Genomic DNA, 15,000 nt, shown 5'->3' with positions numbered 1-15,000 from the left:
ACATTTTAAAACCAGCATTGAAGGAAGCCAGAACAAGAGAGAAAAAAAAAAGTACTAACCAGGCCTGGACCTGCTTAGCTTTCAAGATCAGACGAGATTGGGCTTGTTCAGGGTGGTGTGGCTGTAGGTATTGGTTTCCTATTGACCTACATCTCTTATACATCTGAAAACCAGCATTGAAGGAGGCCGGAACAAGAGAGAAAAAAAAAAGCCTACAGCACCTGGTATTTCCAGGTGGTCTCCCATCCAAGTACTAACCAGGCCCAGCCCTGCTTAGCTTCCAAGAGCAGACGAGATTGGGCTTGTTCAGGTTAGTGTGGCTGTAGGTATTTGTTTGTTATTGACCTACATCTCTTATACATCTCAAAACCAACATTGAAGGAAGCCGGAACAAGAGAGAAAAAAAAAAGCCTACAGCACCTGGTATTATCAGGTGGTCTCCCATCCAAGTACTAACCAGGCCTGGCCCTGCTTAGCTTCCAAGATCAGATGAGATTGTGCTTGTCCAGGGTGGTGTGGCTGTAGGTATTGGTTTTCTAATGACCTACATCACTTATACATTTTAAAACCAGCATTGAAGGAAGCCAGAACAAGAGAGGAAAAAAAAAGTACTAACCAGGCCCGGACCTGCTTAGCTTCAAGATCAGACGAGATTGGGCTTGTTCAGGGTGGTGTGGCTGTAGGTATTGGTTTCCTATTGACCTACATCTCTTATACATCTCAAAACCAGCATTGAAGGAGGCCGGAACAAGAGAGAAAACAAAAAGCCTACAGCACCTGGTATTTCCAGGTGGTCTCCCATCCAAGTACTAACCAGGCCCAGCCCTGCTTAGCTTCCAAGATCAGATGAGATTGGGCTTGTTCAGGGTGGTGTGGCTGTAGGTATTGGTTTCCTATTGACCTACATCTCTTTTACATCTCAAAACCAGCATTAAAGGAAGTCGGAACAAGAGAGAAAAAAAAAAGTGCCTACTGCACCTGGTATTCCCAGGTGGTCTCGCATCCAAGTACTAACCAGGCCCGGCTCTGCTTAGCTTCCAAGATCAGACGAGATTGGGCTTGTTCAGGGTGGTGTGGCTGTAGGTATTGGTTTCCTATTGACCTACATCTCTTATACATCTAAAAACCAGCATTGAAGGAAGCCGGAACAAGAGAGAAAAAAAAAAGGCCTACAGCACCTGGTATTCCCAGGTGGTCTCCCATCCAAGTACTAACCAGGCCCGTCCCTGCTTAGCTTCCAAGATCAGACGAGATTGGGCTTGTTCAGGGTGGTGCAGCTGTAGGTATTGTTTTCCAATTGACCTACATCTCTTATACATCTAAAAACCCGCCATGAAGGAAGCCGAAACAAGAGAGAAAAAAAAAAAGCCTACAGCACCTGGTATTCCCAGGTGGTCTCCCATCCAATTACTAACTAGGCCTGGCCCTGCTTAGCTTCCAAGATCAGATGAGATTGGGCTTGTTCAGGGTGGTATGGCTGTAGGTATTGGTTTCCTAATGACCTACATCACTTATACATCTCAAAACTAGCATTGAAGGAAGCCTGAACAAGAGAGAAAATAAAAAATTACTAACCAGGCCCGGACCTGCTTAGCTTTCAAGATCAGACGAGATTGGGCTTGTTCAGGGTGGTGTGGCTGTAGATATTGGTTCCTTATTGACCTACATCTCTTATACATCTCAAAACCAGCATTGAAGGAAGTCGGAACAAGAGAGAAAAAAAAAATGCCTACAGCACCTGGTATTCCCAGGTGGTCTCGCATCCAAGTATTAACCAGGCCCAGCCCTGCTTAGCTTCCAAGATCAGATGAGATTGGGCTTGTTCAGGGTGGTGTGGCTGTAGGTATTGGTTTCCTATTGACCTACATCTCTTTTACATCTCAAAACCAGCATTAAAGGAAGTCGGAACAAGAGAGAAAAAAAAAAGTGCCTACAGCACCTGGTATTCCCAGGTGGTCTCGCATCCAAGTACTAACCGGGCCCGGCTCTGCTTAGCTTCCAAGATCAGACGAGATTGGGCTTGTTCAGGGTGGTGTGGCTGTAGGTATTGGTTTCCTATTGACCTACATCTCTTATACATCTCAAAACCAGCATTGAAGGAGGCCGGAACAAGAGAGAAAAAAAAAAGCCTACAGCATCTGGTATTTCCAGGTGGTCTCCCACCGAAGTACTAACCAGGCCCGGCCCTGCTTAGCTTCCAAGATCAGATGAGATTGGGCTTGTTCAGGGTTGTGTGGCTGTAGGTATTGTTTTCCTATTGACCTACATCTCTTATACATCTAGAAACCAGCATTGAAGGAAGCCGGAACAAGAGAGAAGAAAAAAAGGCCTACAGCACCTGGTATTCCCAGGTGGTCTCCCATCCAAGTACTAACCAGGCCCAGCCCTGCTTAGCTTCCAAGATCAGATGAGATTGGGCTTGTTCAGGGTGGTGTGGCTGTAGGTATTGTTTTTCTATTGACCTACATCTCTTATACATCTAAAAACAAGCATTGAAGGAAGCCGGAACAAAAGAGAAAAAAAAAAAGCCCTACATCACCTGGTATTCCCAGGTGGTCTCCCATCAAAGTACTAACCAGGCCCGGCGCTGCTTAGCTTCCAAGATCAGACGAGATTGGGCTTGTCCAGGGTGGTGTGGCTGTAGGTATTGGTTTCCTAATGACCTACATCACTTATACATTTTAAAACCAGCATTGAAGGAAGCCAGAACAAGAGAGAAAAAAAAAAGTACTAACCAGGCCTGGACCTGCTTAGCTTTCAAGATCAGACGAGATTGGGCTTGTTCAGGGTGGTGTGGCTGTAGGTATTGGTTTCCTATTGACCTACATCTCTTATACATCTGAAAACCAGCATTGAAGGAGGCCGGAACAAGAGAGAAAAAAAAAAGCCTACAGCACCTGGTATTTCCAGGTGGTCTCCCATCCAAGTACTAACCAGGCCCAGCCCTGCTTAGCTTCCAAGAGCAGACGAGATTGGGCTTGTTCAGGTTAGTGTGGCTGTAGGTATTTGTTTGTTATTGACCTACATCTCTTATACATCTCAAAACCAACATTGAAGGAAGCCGGAACAAGAGAGAAAAAAAAAAGCCTACATCACCTGGTATTATCAGGTGGTCTCCCATCCAAGTACTAACCAGGCCTGGCCCTGCTTAGCTTCCAAGATCAGATGAGATTGTGCTTGTCCAGGGTGGTGTGGCTGTAGGTATTGGTTTTCTAATGACCTACATCACTTATACATTTTAAAACCAGCATTGAAGGAAGCCAGAACAAGAGAGGAAAAAAAAAGTACTAACCAGGCCCGGACCTGCTTAGCTTCAAGATCAGACGAGATTGGGCTTGTTCAGGGTGGTGTGGCTGTAGGTATTGGTTTCCTATTGACCTACATCTCTTATACATCTCAAAACCAGCATTGAAGGAGGCCGGAACAAGAGAGAAAACAAAAAGCCTACAGCACCTGGTATTTCCAGGTGGTCTCCCATCCAAGTACTAACCAGGCCCAGCCCTGCTTAGCTTCCAAGATCAGATGAGATTGGGCTTGTTCAGGGTGGTGTGGCTGTAGGTATTGGTTTCCTATTGACCTACATCTCTTTTACATCTCAAAACCAGCATTAAAGGAAGTCGGAACAAGAGAGAAAAAAAAAAGTGCCTACTGCACCTGGTATTCCCAGGTGGTCTCGCATCCAAGTACTAACCAGGCCCGGCTCTGCTTAGCTTCCAAGATCAGACGAGATTGGGCTTGTTCAGGGTGGTGTGGCTGTAGGTATTGGTTTCCTATTGACCTACATCTCTTATACATCTAAAAACCAGCATTGAAGGAAGCCGGAACAAGAGAGAAAAAAAAAAGGCCTACAGCACCTGGTATTCCCAGGTGGTCTCCCATCCAAGTACTAACCAGGCCCGTCCCTGCTTAGCTTCCAAGATCAGACGAGATTGGGCTTGTTCAGGGTGGTGCAGCTATAGGTATTGTTTTCCAATTGACCTACATCTCTTATACATCTAAAAACCCGCCATGAAGGAAGCCGAAACAAGAGAGAAAAAAAAAAAGCCTACAGCACCTGGTATTCCCAGGTGGTCTCCCATCCAATTACTAACTAGGCCTGGCCCTGCTTAGCTTCCAAGATCAGATGAGATTGGGCTTGTTCAGGGTGGTGTGGCTGTAGGTATTGGTTTTCTAATGACCTACATCACTTATACATCTCAAAACCAGCATTGAAGGAAGCCTGAACAAGAGAGAAAATAAAAAATTACTAACCAGGCCCGGACCTGCTTAGCTTTCAAGATCAGACGAGATTGGGCTTGTTCAGGGTGGTGTGGCTGTAGATATTGGTTCCTTATTGACCTACATCTCTTATACATCTCAAAACCAGCATTGAAGGAAGTCGGAACAAGAGAGAAAAAAAAAATGCCTACAGCACCTGGTATTCCCAGGTGGTCTCGCATCCAAGTATTAACCAGGCCCAGCCCTGCTTAGCTTCCAAGTTCAGATGAGATTGGGCTTGTTCAGGGTGGTGTGGCTGTAGGTATTGGTTTCCTATTGACCTACATCTCTTTTACATCTCAAAACCAGCATTAAAGGAAGTCGGAACAAGAGAGAAAAAAAAAAGTGCCTACAGCACCTGGTATTCCCAGGTGGTCTCGCATCCAAGTACTAACCGGGCCCGGCTCTGCTTAGCTTCCAAGATCAGATGAGATTGGGCTTGTTCAGGGTGGTGTGGCTGTAGGTATTGGTTTCCTATTGACCTACATCTCTTATACATCTAAAAACCAGCATTGAAGGAAGCCGGAACAAGAGAGAAAAAAAAAAGGCCTACAGCACCTGGTATTCCCAGGTGGTCTCCCATCCAAGTACTAACCAGGCCCGTCCCTGCTTAGCTTCCAAGATCAGACAAGATTGGGCTTGTTCAGGGTGGTGCAGCTGTAGGTATTGTTTTCCAATTGACCTACATCTCTTATACATCTAAAAACCCGCCATGAAGGAAGCCGAAACAAGAGAGAAAAAAAAAAAGCCTACAGCACCTGGTATTCCCAGGTGGTCTCCCATCCAATTACTAACTAGTCCTGGAACTGCTTAGCTTCCAAGATCAGATGAGATTGGGCTTGTTCAGGGTGGTGTGGCTGTAGGTATTGGTTTCCTAATGACCTACATCACTTATACATCTCAAAACCAGCATTGAAGGAAGCCTGAACAAGAGAGAAAATAAAAAATTACTAACCAGGCCCGGACCTGCTTAGCTTTCAAGATCAGACGAGATTGGGCTTGTTCAGGGTGGTGTGGCTGTAGATATTGGTTCCTTATTGACCTACATCTCTTATACATCTCAAAACCAGCATTGAAGGAAGTCGGAACAAGAGAGAAAAAAAAATGCCTACAGCACCTGGTATTCCCAGGTGGTCTCGCATCCAAGTATTAACCAGGCCCGGCTCTGCTTAGCTTCCAAGATCAGATGAGATTGGGCTTGTTCAGGGTGTTGTGGCTGTAGGATTTGGTTTCCTAATGACCTACATCACTTATACATCTGAAAACCAGCATTGCAGGAAGCCGGATCAAAAGAGAAAAAAAAAGGCCTACAGCACCTGGTATTCCCAGGTGGTCTCCCATCCATGTACTAACTAGGCCTGGCGCGGCTTATCTTTCAAGATCAGACGAGATTGTGCTTGTTCAAGGTGGAGTGGCTGTAGGTATTAGTTTCCTATTGACCTACATCTCTTATACATCTCAACACCAGCATTGAAGGAAGCCAGAACAAGAGAGAAAAAAAAAAGGCCTACAGCACCTGGTATTCCCAGGTGGTCTCCCATCCAAGTACTAACCGGGCCTGGCCCTGCTTAGCTTTCAAGATCAGATGAGATTAGGCTTGTTCAGGGTGGTGTGGCTGTAGGTATTGTTTTCATATTGACCTACATCTCTTATACATCTAGAAACCAGCATTGAAGGAAGCGGGAACAAGAGAGAAGAAAAAAAAGGCCTACAGCACCTGGCATTCCCAGGTGGTCTTCCATCCAAGTACTAACCAGGCCTGGCTCTGCTTAGCTTCCAAGATCAGACGAGATTGGGCTTGTTCAGGGTGGTGTGGCTGTAGGTATTGGTATCCTATTGACCTACATCTCTTATACATCTCAAAACCAGCATTGAAGGAGGCAGGAACAAGAGAGAAAAAAAAAACCCTACAGCACCTGGTATTTCCAGGTGGTCTCCCATCCAAGTACTAACCAGGCCCAGCCCTGCTTAGCTTCCAAGATCAGATGAGATTAGGCTTGTTCAGGGTGGTGTGGCTGTAGGTATTGTTTTTCTATTGACCTACATCTCTAATACATCTAGAAACCAGCATTGAAGGAAGCCGGAACAAGAGAGAAGAAAAAAAGGCCTACAGCACCTGGTATTCCCAGGTGGTCTCCCATCCAAGTACTAACCAGGCCTGGCTCTGCTTAGCTTCCAAGATCAGACGAGATTGGGCTTGTTCAGGGTGGTGTGGCTATAGGTATTGGTTTCCTATTGACCTACATCTCTTATACATCTCAAAACCAGCATTGAAGGAGGCCGGAACAAGAGAGAAAAAAAAAAGCCTACAGCACCTGGTATTTCGAGGTGGTCTCCCATCCAAGTACTAACCAGGCCCAGCCCTGCTTAGCTTCCAAGATCAGACGAGGTTGGGCTTGCTCAGGGTGGTGTGGCTGTAAGTATTGTTTTCCTATTGACCTACATCTCTTATACATCAAAAAACAAGCATTGAAGGAAGCCGGAACAAGAGAGAAAAAAAAAAAGGCCTACAGCACCTGGTATTCCCAGGTGGTCTCCCATCCATGTACTAACTAGGCCTGGCGCGGCTTATCTTTCAAGATCAGACGAGATTGTGCTTGTTCAAGGTGGAGTGGCTGTAGGTATTAGTTTCCTATTGACCTACATCTCTTATACATCTCAACACCAGCATTGAAGGAAGCCAGAACAAGAGAGAAAAAAAAAAAGGCCTACAGCACCTGGTATTCCCAGGTGGTCTCCCATCCAAGTACTAACCAGGCCTGGCCCTGCTTAGCTTTCAAGATCAGATGAGATTAGGCTTGTTCAGGGTGGTGTGGCTGTAGGTATTGTTTTCATATTGACCTACATCTCTTATACATCTAGAAACCAGCATTGAAGGAAGCGGGAACAAGAGAGAAGAAAAAAAAGGCCTACAGCACCTGGCATTCCCAGGTGGTCTTCCATCCAAGTACTAACCTGGCCCGGCTCTGCTTAGCTTCCAAGATCAGACGAGATTGGGCTTGTTCAGGGTGGTGTGGCTGTAGGTATTGGTATCCTATTGACCTACATCTCTTATACATCTCAAAACCAGCATTGAAGGAGGCAGGAACAAGAGAGAAAAAAAAAGCCTACAGCACCTGGTATTTCCAGGTGGTCTCCCATCCAAGTACTAACCAGGCCCAGCCCTGCTTAGCTTCCAAGATCAGATGAGATTAGGCTTGTTCAGGGTGGTGTGGCTGTAGGTATTGTTTTTCTATTGACCTACATCTCTAATACATCTAGAAACCAGCATTGAAGGAAGCCGGAACAAGAGAGAAGAAAAAAAGGCCTACAGCACCTGGTATTCCCAGGTGGTCTCCCATCCAAGTACTAACCAGGCCTGGCTCTGCTTAGCTTCCAAGATCAGACGAGATTGGGCTTGTTCAGGGTGGTGTGGCTGTAGGTATTGGTTTCCTATTGACCTACATCTCTTATACATCTCAAAACCAGCATTGAAGGAGGCCGGAACAAGAGAGAAAAAAAAAAGCCTACAGCACCTGGTATTTCGAGGTGGTCTCCCATCCAAGTACTAACCAGGCCCAGCCCTGCTTAGCTTCCAAGATCAGACGAGGTTGGGCTTGCTCAGGGTGGTGTGGCTGTAAGTATCATTTTCCTATTGACCTACATCTCTTATACATCAAAAAACAAGCATTGAAGGAAGCCGGAACAAGAGAGAAAAAAAAAAAGGCCTACAGCACCTGGTATTCCCAGGTGGTCTCCCATCCAAGTACTAACCAGGCCCGGCCCTGCTTAGCTTCCAAGATCAGATGAGATTGGGCTTGTCCAGGGTGTTGTGGCTGTAGGTATTGGTTTCCTAATGACCTACATCACTTATACATTTTAATACCAGCACTGAAGGAAGCCAAAACAAGAGAGAGAAAAAAAAAGTACTAACCAGGCCCGGACCTGCTTAGCTTTCAAGATCAGACGAGATTGGGCTCGTTCAGGGTGGTGTGGCTGTAGGTATTGGTTTACTATTGACCTACATCTCTTATACATCTCAAAACCAGCATTGAAGGAGGCCGGAACAAGAGAGAAAAAAAAAGAGCCTACAGCATCTGGTATTTCCAGGTGGTCTCCCATCCAAGTACTAACCAGGCCCAGTCCTGCTTAGCTTCCAAGATCAGACGAGATTGGGCTTGTTCAGGGTGGTGTGGCTGTAGGTATTGTTTTCCTATTGACTTACATCTCTTATACATCTAAAAACAAGCATTGAAGGAAGCCGGAACAAGAGAGAAAAAAAAAAAGGCCTACAGCACCTGGTATTCCCAGGTGGTCTCCCATCCAAGTACTAACCAGGCCTGGCCCTGCTTAGCTTCCAAGATCAGATGAGATTGTGCTTGTCCAGGGTGGTGTGGCTGTAGGTATTGGTTTTCTAATCACCTACATCACTTATACATTTTAAAACCAGCATTGAAGGAAGCCAGAACAAGAGAGGAAAAAAAAAGTACTAACCAGGCCCGGCTCTGCTTAGCTTCCAAGATCAGATGAGATTGGGCTTGTTCAGGGTGGTGTGGCTGTAGGTATTGGTTTCCTATTGACCTACATCTCTTTTACATCTCAAAACCAGCATTGAAGGAAGTCGGAACAAGAGAGAAAAAAAAAAAGGGCCTACAGCACCTGGTATTCCCAGGTGGTCTTGCATCCAAGTACTAACCAGGCCCCGCTCTGCTTAGCTTCCAAGATCAGACGAGATTGGGCTTGTTCAGGGTGGTGTGGCTGTAGGTATTGGTTTCCTATTGACCTACATCTCTTATACATCTAAAAACCAGCATTGAAGGAAGTCGGAACAAGAGAGAAAAAAAAAATGCCTACAGCACCTGGTATTCCCAGGTGGTCTCGCATCCAAGTACTAACCAGGCCCGGCTCTGCTTAGCTTCCAAGATCAGACGAGATTGGGCTTGTTCAGGGTGTTGTGGCTGTAGGATTTGGTTTCCTAATGACCTACATCACTTATACATCTGAAAACCAGCATTGCAGGAAGCCGGATCAAAAGAGAAAAAAAAAAGGCCTACAGCACCTGGTATTCCCAGGTGTTCTCCCATCCATGTACTAACTAGGCCTGGCGCGGCTTATCTTTCAAGATCAGACGAGATTGTGCTTGTTCAAGGTGGAGTGGCTGTAGGGTATTAGTTTCCTATTGACCTACATCCCTTATACATCTCAACACCAGCATTGAAGGAAGCCAGAACAAGAGAGAAAAAAAAAAGGCCTACAGCACCTGGTATTCCCAGGTGGTCTCCCATCCAAGTACTAACCAGGCCTGGCCCTGCTTAGTTTCCAAGATCAGATGAGATTAGGCTTGTTCAGGGTGGTGTGGCTGTAGGTATTGTTTTCATATTGACCTACATCTCTTATACATCTAGAAACCAGCATTGAAGGAAGCCGGAACAAGAGAGAAGAAAGAAAGGCCCTTACAGCACCTGGCATTCCCAGGTGGTCATCCATCCAAGTACTAACCAGGCCGGCTCTGCTTAGCTTCCAAGATCAGACGAGATTGGCTTGTTCAGGGTTGGTGTGGCTGTAGGTATTTGGTTTCCTATTGACCTACATCTCTTATACATCTCAAAACCAGCATTGAAGGAGGCCGGAACAAGAGAGAAAAAAAAAAGCCTACAGCATCTGGTATTTCCAGGTGGTCTCCCATCCAAGTACTAACCAGGCCCAGTCCTGCTTAGCTTCCAAGATCAGACGAGATTGGGCTTGTTCAGGGTGGTGTGGCTATAGGTATTGTTTTCCTATTGACTTCATCTCTTATACATCTAAAAACAAGCATTAAAGGAAGCCGGAACAAGAGAGAAAAAAAAAAAGGCCTACAGCACCTGGTATTCCGAGGTGGTCTTCCATCCAAGTACTAACCAGGCCTGGCCCTGCTTAGGCTTCCAAGACCAGATGAGATTGTGCTTGTCCAGGGTGGTGTGGCTGTAGGTATGGTTTTCTAATCACCTACATCACTTATACATTTTAAAACCAGCATTGAAGGAAGCCAGAACAAGAGAGGAAAAAAAAAGTACTAACCAGGCCCGGCTCTGCTTAGCTTCCAAGATCAGACGAGATTGGGCTTGTTCAGGGTGGTGTGGCTGTATGTATTGGTGTCCTATTGACCTACATCTCTTATACATCTCAAAACCAGCATTGAAGGAGGCCGGAACAAGAGAGAAAACAAAAAGCCTACAGCACCTGGTATTTCCAGGTGGTCTCCCCATCCAAGTACTAACCAGGCCAAGCCTGCTTAGCTTCCAAGATCAGATGAGATTGGGCTTGTTCAGGGTGGTGTGGCTGTAGGTATTGGTTTCCTATTGACCTACATCTCTTTTACATCTCAAAACCAGCATTGAAGGAAGTCGGAACAAGAGAGAAAAAAAAAGGGCCTACAGCACCTGGTATTCCCAGGTGGTCTCGCATCCAAGTACTAACCAGGCCCGACTCTGCTTAGCTTCCAAGATCAGACGAGATTGGGCTTGTTCAGGGGTGGTGTGGCTGTATGTATTGGTTTCCTCTTGACCTACATCTCTTATACATCTAAAAACCAGCATTGAAGGAAGTCGGAACAAGAGAGAAAAAAAAAAATGCCTACAGCACCTGGTATTCCCAGGTGGTCTCGCATCCAAGTACTAACCAAGCCCGGCTCTGCTTAGCTTCCAAGATCAAGACGAGATTGGGCTTGTTCAGGGTGTTGTGGCTGTAGGATTTGGTTTCCTAATGACCTACATCACTTATACATCTGAAAACCAGCATTGCAGGAAGCCGGATCAAAAGAGAAAAAAAAAGGCCTACAGCACCTGGTATTCCCAGGTGTTCCCAAGGTGTTCTGACATCCATGTACTAACTAGGCCTGGCGCGGCTTATCTTTCAGATCAGACGAGATTGTGCTTGTTCAAGGTGGAGTGGCTGTAGGTATTAGTTTCCTATTTACCTACATCTCTTATACATCTCAACACAGCATTGAAGGAAGCCAGAACAAGAGAGAAAAAAAAAAAGCCTACAGCACCTGGTATTCCCAGGTGGTCTCCCATCCAAGTACTAACCAGGCCTGGCCCTGCTTAGACTTCCAAGATCAGATGAGATTAGGCTTGTTCAGGGTGGTGTGGCTGTAGATATTGTTTTCATATTGACCTACATCTCTTATACATCTCAAAACCAGCATTGAAGGAGGCAGGAACAAGAGAGAAAAAAAAAAGCCTACAGCACCTGGTATTTCCAGGTTGTCTCCCATCCAAGTACTAACCAGGCCCAGCCCTGCTTAGCTTCCAAGATCAGATGAGATTCTGCTTGTTCAGGTTGGAGTGGCTGTAGATATTGTTTTCCTAATGACCTACATCCCTTATAAATCTCAAAACCAGCATTGAAGGAAGCCGGAACAAGAGAGAAAAAAAAAAAGCCTACAGCACCTGGTATTCCCAGGTGGTCTCGCATCCAAGTACTAACCAGGCCCAGCCCTGCTTAGCTTCCAAGATCAGATGAGATTAGGCTTGTCCAGGGTGGTGTGGCTGTAGGTATTGGTTTTCTAATGACCTACATCACTTATACATTTTAAAACCAGCATTGAAGGAAGCCAGAACAAGAGAGGAAAAAAAAAAGTACTAACCAGGGCCGGACCTGCTTAGCTTTCAAGATCAGACAAGATTGGGCTTGTTCAGGGTGGTGTGGCTGTAGGTATTGGTTTCCTATTGACCTACATCTCTTATACATCTCAAAACCAGCATTGAAGGAGGCCGGAACAAGAGAGAAAAAAAAAAGTGCCTACAGCACCTGGTATTCCCAGGTGGTCTCGCATCCAAGTACTAACCAGGCCCGGCTCTGCTTAGGTTCCAAGATCAGACGAGATTGGGCTTGTTCAGGGTGGTGTGGCTGTAGTTATTGGTTTCCTATTGACCTACATCTCTTATACATCTAAAAACCAGCATTGAAGGAAGCCGGAACAAGAGAGAAAAAAAAAAAGGCCTACAGCACCTGGCATTCCCAGGTGGTCTCCCATCCAAGTACTAACCAGGCCCGTCCCTGCTTAGCTTTCAAGATCAGACGAGATTGGGCTTGTTCAGGGTGGTGCAGCTGTAGGTATTGTTTTCCAATTGACCTACATCTCTTATACATCTAAAATCCCGCCATGAAGTAAGCCGAAACAAGAGAGAAAAAAAAAAAGCCTACAGCACCTGGTATTCCCAGGTGGTCTCCCATCCAATTACTAACTAGGCCTGGCCCTGCTTAGCTTCCAAGATCAGATGAGATTGGGCTTGTTCAGGGTGGTGTGGCTGTAGGTATTGGTTTCCTAATGACCTACATCACTTATACATCTCAAAACCAGCATTGAAGGAAGCCTGAACAAGAGAGAAAATAAAAAATTACTAACCAGGCCCGGACCTGCTTAGCTTTCAAGATCAGATGAGATTGGGCTTGTTCAGGGTGGTGTGGCTGTAGATATTGGTTCCTTATTGACCTACATCTCTTATACATCTCAAAACCAGCATTGAAGGAAGTTGGAACAAGAGAGAAAAAAAAAATGCCTACAGCACCTGGTATTCCCAGGTGGTCTCGCATCCAAGTACTAACCAGGCCCGGCTCTGCTTAGCTTCCAAGATCAGACGAGATTGGGCTTGTTCAGGGTGTTGTGGCTGTAGGATTTGGTTTCCTAATGACCTACATCACTTATACATCTGAAAACCAGCATTGCAGGAAGCCGGATCAAAAGAGAAAAAAAAAGGCCTACAGCACCTGGTATTCCCAGGTGGTCTCCCATCCATGTACTAACTAGGCCTGGCGCGGCTTATCTTTCAAGATCAGACGAGATTGTGCTTGTTCAAGGTGGAGTGGCTGTAGGTATTAGTTTCCTATTGACCTACATCTCTTATACATCTCAACACCAGCATTGACGGAAGCCAGAACAAGAGAGAAAAAAAAAAGGCCTACAGCACCTGGTATTCCCAGGTGGTCTCCCATCCAAGTACTAACCAGGCATGGCCCTGCTTAGCTTTCAAGATCAGATGAGATTAGGCTTGTTCAGGGTGGTGTGGCTGTAGGTATTGTTTTCATATTGACCTACATCTCTTATACATCTAGAAACCAGCATTGAAGGAAGCCGGAACAAGAGAGAAGAAAAAAAGGCCTACAGCACCTGGCATTCCCAGGTGGTCTTCCATCCAAGTACTAACCAGGCCCGGCTCTGCTTAGCTTCCAAGATCAGACGAGATTTGGCTTGTTCAGGGTGGTGTGGCTGTAGGTATTGGTATCCTATTGACCTACATCTCTTATACATCTCAAAACCAGCATTGAAGGAGGCAGGAACAAGAGAGAAAAAAAAAAGCCTACAGCACCTGGTATTTCCAGGTGGTCTCCCATCCAAGTACTAACCAGGCCCAGCCCTGCTTAGCTTCCAAGATCAGATGAGATTAGGCTTGTTCAGGGTGGTGTGGCTGTAGGTATTGTTTTTTTATTGACATCTCTTATACATCTAGAAACCATTCATTGAAGGAAGCCGGAACAAGAGAGAAGAAAAAAAGGCCTACAGCACCTGGTATTCCCAGGTGGTCTCCCATCCAAGTACTAACCAGGCCTGGCTCTGCTTAGCTTCCAAGATCAGATGAGATTGGCTTGTTCAGGGTGGTGTGGCTGTAGGTATTGGTTTTCCTATTGACCTACATCTCTTATACATCTCAAAACCAGCATTGAAGGAGGCCGGAACAAGAGAGAAAAAAAAAAGCCTACAGCATCTGGTATTTCCAGGTGGTCTCCCACCCAAGTACTAACCAGGCCCAGTCCTGCTTAGCTTCCAAGATCAGACGAGATTGGGCTTGTTCAGGGTGGTGTGGCTGTAGGTATTGTGTTCCTATTGACTTACATCTCTTATACATCTAAAAACAAGCATTGAAGGAAGCCGGAACAAGAGAGAAAAAAAAAAAGGCCTACAGCACCTGGTATTCCCAGGTGGTCTCCCATCCAAGTACTAACCAGGCCTGGCCCTGCTTAGCTTCCAAGATCAGATGAGATTGTGCTTGTCCAGGGTGGTGTGGCTGTAGGTATTGGTTTTCTAATGACCTACATCACTTATACATTTTAAAACCAGCATTGAAGGAAGCCAGAACAAGAGAGGAAAAAAAAAAGTACTAACCAGGCCCGGACCTGCTTAGCTTTCAAGATCAGACGAGATTGGGCTTGTTCAGGGTGGTGTGGCTGTATGTATTGGTGTTCTATTGACCTACATCTCTTATACATCTCAAAACCAGCATTGAAGGAGGCCGGAACAAGAGAGAAAACAAAAAGCCTACAGCACCTAGTATTTCCAGGTGGTTTCCCATCCAAGTACTAACCAGGCCCATCCCTGCTTAGCTTCCAAGATCAGATGAGATTGGGCTTGTTCAGGGTGTTGTGACTGTAGGATTTGGTTTTCTAATGACCTACATCACTTATACTTCTGAAAACCAGCATTGAAGGAAGCCGGATCAAAAGAGAAAAAAAAAGGCCTACAGCACCTGGTATTCCCAGGTGGTCTCGCATCCAAGTACTAACCAGGCCCGGCTCTGCTTAGCTTCCAAGATCAGACGAGATTGGGCTCGTTCAGGGTGGTGTGGCTGTAGGTATTGGTTTACTATTGACCTACATCTCTTATACATCTCAAAACCAGCATTGAAGGAGGCCGGAACAAGAGAGAAAAAAAAAAGCCTACAGCATCTGGTATTTCCAGGTGGTCTCCCATCAAGTACTAACCAGGCCCAGTCCTGCTTAGCTTCC

The 15,000-nt window shown here is 45.8% G+C and overlaps 11 non-coding genes and 51 pseudogenes across 11 annotated transcripts; all 62 read right to left on the bottom strand.

The window, feature by feature from the left end:
• Positions 1–209: 209 nt before the first annotated feature.
• LOC142154266 (5S ribosomal RNA) lies at positions 210–328 on the bottom strand (annotated as a pseudogene).
• An 80-nt stretch (positions 329–408) lies between these two features.
• LOC142154326 (5S ribosomal RNA) lies at positions 409–527 on the bottom strand (annotated as a pseudogene).
• A 238-nt stretch (positions 528–765) lies between these two features.
• On the bottom strand, positions 766–884 carry LOC142154226 (5S ribosomal RNA). The gene has a single exon (XR_012691614.1). It is a non-coding gene; the product is annotated as a 5S ribosomal RNA (ribosomal RNA).
• An 82-nt stretch (positions 885–966) lies between these two features.
• On the bottom strand, positions 967–1,085 carry LOC142154439 (5S ribosomal RNA; annotated as a pseudogene).
• An 81-nt stretch (positions 1,086–1,166) lies between these two features.
• Positions 1,167–1,285, bottom strand: LOC142156341 (5S ribosomal RNA). Its single transcript, XR_012692408.1, has one exon. It is a non-coding gene; the product is annotated as a 5S ribosomal RNA (ribosomal RNA).
• Positions 1,286–1,366: 81 nt separating this feature from the next.
• On the bottom strand, positions 1,367–1,485 carry LOC142153748 (5S ribosomal RNA; annotated as a pseudogene).
• Positions 1,486–1,726: 241 nt separating this feature from the next.
• On the bottom strand, positions 1,727–1,845 carry LOC142153675 (5S ribosomal RNA; annotated as a pseudogene).
• An 82-nt stretch (positions 1,846–1,927) lies between these two features.
• LOC142154042 (5S ribosomal RNA) lies at positions 1,928–2,046 on the bottom strand (annotated as a pseudogene).
• Positions 2,047–2,126: 80 nt separating this feature from the next.
• Positions 2,127–2,245, bottom strand: LOC142154441 (5S ribosomal RNA; annotated as a pseudogene).
• An 81-nt stretch (positions 2,246–2,326) lies between these two features.
• Positions 2,327–2,445, bottom strand: LOC142153631 (5S ribosomal RNA). Its single transcript, XR_012691550.1, has one exon. It is a non-coding gene; the product is annotated as a 5S ribosomal RNA (ribosomal RNA).
• Positions 2,446–2,527: 82 nt separating this feature from the next.
• On the bottom strand, positions 2,528–2,646 carry LOC142153846 (5S ribosomal RNA; annotated as a pseudogene).
• Positions 2,647–2,885: 239 nt separating this feature from the next.
• Positions 2,886–3,004, bottom strand: LOC142154265 (5S ribosomal RNA; annotated as a pseudogene).
• Positions 3,005–3,084: 80 nt separating this feature from the next.
• LOC142154782 (5S ribosomal RNA) lies at positions 3,085–3,203 on the bottom strand (annotated as a pseudogene).
• A 238-nt stretch (positions 3,204–3,441) lies between these two features.
• On the bottom strand, positions 3,442–3,560 carry LOC142154214 (5S ribosomal RNA). The gene has a single exon (XR_012691612.1). It is a non-coding gene; the product is annotated as a 5S ribosomal RNA (ribosomal RNA).
• Positions 3,561–3,642: 82 nt separating this feature from the next.
• Positions 3,643–3,761, bottom strand: LOC142154438 (5S ribosomal RNA; annotated as a pseudogene).
• Positions 3,762–3,842: 81 nt separating this feature from the next.
• Positions 3,843–3,961, bottom strand: LOC142153366 (5S ribosomal RNA). Its single transcript, XR_012691500.1, has one exon. It is a non-coding gene; the product is annotated as a 5S ribosomal RNA (ribosomal RNA).
• Positions 3,962–4,042: 81 nt separating this feature from the next.
• On the bottom strand, positions 4,043–4,161 carry LOC142154084 (5S ribosomal RNA; annotated as a pseudogene).
• A 241-nt stretch (positions 4,162–4,402) lies between these two features.
• LOC142153502 (5S ribosomal RNA) lies at positions 4,403–4,521 on the bottom strand (annotated as a pseudogene).
• Positions 4,522–4,603: 82 nt separating this feature from the next.
• LOC142153879 (5S ribosomal RNA) lies at positions 4,604–4,722 on the bottom strand (annotated as a pseudogene).
• Positions 4,723–4,803: 81 nt separating this feature from the next.
• Positions 4,804–4,922, bottom strand: LOC142153686 (5S ribosomal RNA; annotated as a pseudogene).
• Positions 4,923–5,003: 81 nt separating this feature from the next.
• On the bottom strand, positions 5,004–5,122 carry LOC142155445 (5S ribosomal RNA; annotated as a pseudogene).
• A 240-nt stretch (positions 5,123–5,362) lies between these two features.
• LOC142154862 (5S ribosomal RNA) lies at positions 5,363–5,481 on the bottom strand (annotated as a pseudogene).
• Positions 5,482–5,561: 80 nt separating this feature from the next.
• On the bottom strand, positions 5,562–5,680 carry LOC142155619 (5S ribosomal RNA; annotated as a pseudogene).
• Positions 5,681–5,761: 81 nt separating this feature from the next.
• LOC142153672 (5S ribosomal RNA) lies at positions 5,762–5,880 on the bottom strand (annotated as a pseudogene).
• An 82-nt stretch (positions 5,881–5,962) lies between these two features.
• On the bottom strand, positions 5,963–6,081 carry LOC142154118 (5S ribosomal RNA; annotated as a pseudogene).
• Positions 6,082–6,161: 80 nt separating this feature from the next.
• On the bottom strand, positions 6,162–6,280 carry LOC142156339 (5S ribosomal RNA). The gene has a single exon (XR_012692406.1). It is a non-coding gene; the product is annotated as a 5S ribosomal RNA (ribosomal RNA).
• An 81-nt stretch (positions 6,281–6,361) lies between these two features.
• LOC142153708 (5S ribosomal RNA) lies at positions 6,362–6,480 on the bottom strand (annotated as a pseudogene).
• Positions 6,481–6,560: 80 nt separating this feature from the next.
• On the bottom strand, positions 6,561–6,679 carry LOC142154324 (5S ribosomal RNA; annotated as a pseudogene).
• An 82-nt stretch (positions 6,680–6,761) lies between these two features.
• On the bottom strand, positions 6,762–6,880 carry LOC142155617 (5S ribosomal RNA; annotated as a pseudogene).
• Positions 6,881–6,962: 82 nt separating this feature from the next.
• On the bottom strand, positions 6,963–7,081 carry LOC142153574 (5S ribosomal RNA; annotated as a pseudogene).
• Positions 7,082–7,163: 82 nt separating this feature from the next.
• Positions 7,164–7,282, bottom strand: LOC142153466 (5S ribosomal RNA; annotated as a pseudogene).
• A 79-nt stretch (positions 7,283–7,361) lies between these two features.
• On the bottom strand, positions 7,362–7,480 carry LOC142155858 (5S ribosomal RNA). Its single transcript, XR_012691944.1, has one exon. It is a non-coding gene; the product is annotated as a 5S ribosomal RNA (ribosomal RNA).
• An 81-nt stretch (positions 7,481–7,561) lies between these two features.
• LOC142153506 (5S ribosomal RNA) lies at positions 7,562–7,680 on the bottom strand (annotated as a pseudogene).
• An 80-nt stretch (positions 7,681–7,760) lies between these two features.
• Positions 7,761–7,879, bottom strand: LOC142154323 (5S ribosomal RNA; annotated as a pseudogene).
• Positions 7,880–7,961: 82 nt separating this feature from the next.
• On the bottom strand, positions 7,962–8,080 carry LOC142155690 (5S ribosomal RNA). The gene has a single exon (XR_012691800.1). It is a non-coding gene; the product is annotated as a 5S ribosomal RNA (ribosomal RNA).
• A 241-nt stretch (positions 8,081–8,321) lies between these two features.
• On the bottom strand, positions 8,322–8,440 carry LOC142154068 (5S ribosomal RNA; annotated as a pseudogene).
• Positions 8,441–8,522: 82 nt separating this feature from the next.
• Positions 8,523–8,641, bottom strand: LOC142153436 (5S ribosomal RNA; annotated as a pseudogene).
• Positions 8,642–8,883: 242 nt separating this feature from the next.
• Positions 8,884–9,002, bottom strand: LOC142154259 (5S ribosomal RNA; annotated as a pseudogene).
• An 81-nt stretch (positions 9,003–9,083) lies between these two features.
• On the bottom strand, positions 9,084–9,202 carry LOC142154569 (5S ribosomal RNA; annotated as a pseudogene).
• Positions 9,203–9,484: 282 nt separating this feature from the next.
• On the bottom strand, positions 9,485–9,603 carry LOC142156430 (5S ribosomal RNA). The gene has a single exon (XR_012692496.1). It is a non-coding gene; the product is annotated as a 5S ribosomal RNA (ribosomal RNA).
• A 282-nt stretch (positions 9,604–9,885) lies between these two features.
• On the bottom strand, positions 9,886–10,004 carry LOC142154267 (5S ribosomal RNA; annotated as a pseudogene).
• Positions 10,005–10,085: 81 nt separating this feature from the next.
• Positions 10,086–10,205, bottom strand: LOC142155157 (5S ribosomal RNA; annotated as a pseudogene).
• Positions 10,206–10,443: 238 nt separating this feature from the next.
• LOC142154979 (5S ribosomal RNA) lies at positions 10,444–10,562 on the bottom strand (annotated as a pseudogene).
• Positions 10,563–10,643: 81 nt separating this feature from the next.
• On the bottom strand, positions 10,644–10,763 carry LOC142154699 (5S ribosomal RNA; annotated as a pseudogene).
• Positions 10,764–10,845: 82 nt separating this feature from the next.
• Positions 10,846–10,965, bottom strand: LOC142154932 (5S ribosomal RNA; annotated as a pseudogene).
• Positions 10,966–11,254: 289 nt separating this feature from the next.
• On the bottom strand, positions 11,255–11,374 carry LOC142154106 (5S ribosomal RNA; annotated as a pseudogene).
• An 80-nt stretch (positions 11,375–11,454) lies between these two features.
• Positions 11,455–11,573, bottom strand: LOC142155348 (5S ribosomal RNA; annotated as a pseudogene).
• Positions 11,574–11,654: 81 nt separating this feature from the next.
• On the bottom strand, positions 11,655–11,773 carry LOC142153388 (5S ribosomal RNA). Its single transcript, XR_012691522.1, has one exon. It is a non-coding gene; the product is annotated as a 5S ribosomal RNA (ribosomal RNA).
• Positions 11,774–12,015: 242 nt separating this feature from the next.
• Positions 12,016–12,134, bottom strand: LOC142154428 (5S ribosomal RNA; annotated as a pseudogene).
• Positions 12,135–12,216: 82 nt separating this feature from the next.
• Positions 12,217–12,335, bottom strand: LOC142153769 (5S ribosomal RNA; annotated as a pseudogene).
• Positions 12,336–12,416: 81 nt separating this feature from the next.
• Positions 12,417–12,535, bottom strand: LOC142154083 (5S ribosomal RNA; annotated as a pseudogene).
• Positions 12,536–12,776: 241 nt separating this feature from the next.
• On the bottom strand, positions 12,777–12,895 carry LOC142154568 (5S ribosomal RNA; annotated as a pseudogene).
• An 80-nt stretch (positions 12,896–12,975) lies between these two features.
• Positions 12,976–13,094, bottom strand: LOC142155616 (5S ribosomal RNA; annotated as a pseudogene).
• An 81-nt stretch (positions 13,095–13,175) lies between these two features.
• LOC142154304 (5S ribosomal RNA) lies at positions 13,176–13,294 on the bottom strand (annotated as a pseudogene).
• Positions 13,295–13,375: 81 nt separating this feature from the next.
• On the bottom strand, positions 13,376–13,494 carry LOC142154110 (5S ribosomal RNA; annotated as a pseudogene).
• An 80-nt stretch (positions 13,495–13,574) lies between these two features.
• Positions 13,575–13,693, bottom strand: LOC142155845 (5S ribosomal RNA). The gene has a single exon (XR_012691933.1). It is a non-coding gene; the product is annotated as a 5S ribosomal RNA (ribosomal RNA).
• A 78-nt stretch (positions 13,694–13,771) lies between these two features.
• On the bottom strand, positions 13,772–13,889 carry LOC142154251 (5S ribosomal RNA; annotated as a pseudogene).
• Positions 13,890–13,970: 81 nt separating this feature from the next.
• On the bottom strand, positions 13,971–14,089 carry LOC142154146 (5S ribosomal RNA; annotated as a pseudogene).
• Positions 14,090–14,171: 82 nt separating this feature from the next.
• On the bottom strand, positions 14,172–14,290 carry LOC142153435 (5S ribosomal RNA; annotated as a pseudogene).
• Positions 14,291–14,530: 240 nt separating this feature from the next.
• On the bottom strand, positions 14,531–14,649 carry LOC142154285 (5S ribosomal RNA; annotated as a pseudogene).
• An 80-nt stretch (positions 14,650–14,729) lies between these two features.
• Positions 14,730–14,848, bottom strand: LOC142153690 (5S ribosomal RNA; annotated as a pseudogene).
• An 80-nt stretch (positions 14,849–14,928) lies between these two features.
• LOC142154684 (5S ribosomal RNA) overlaps positions 14,929–15,000 on the bottom strand; it is a 118-nt pseudogene continuing 46 nt past the window's right edge.

Source organism: Mixophyes fleayi, chromosome 4 (genome assembly GCF_038048845.1).
Source record: "Mixophyes fleayi isolate aMixFle1 chromosome 4, aMixFle1.hap1, whole genome shotgun sequence".
NCBI classification, from domain to species: domain Eukaryota; kingdom Metazoa; phylum Chordata; class Amphibia; order Anura; family Limnodynastidae; genus Mixophyes; species Mixophyes fleayi.
Note: the sequence above shows the minus strand (reverse complement) of the source record. Positions and strands in the feature narration are given on the sequence as shown.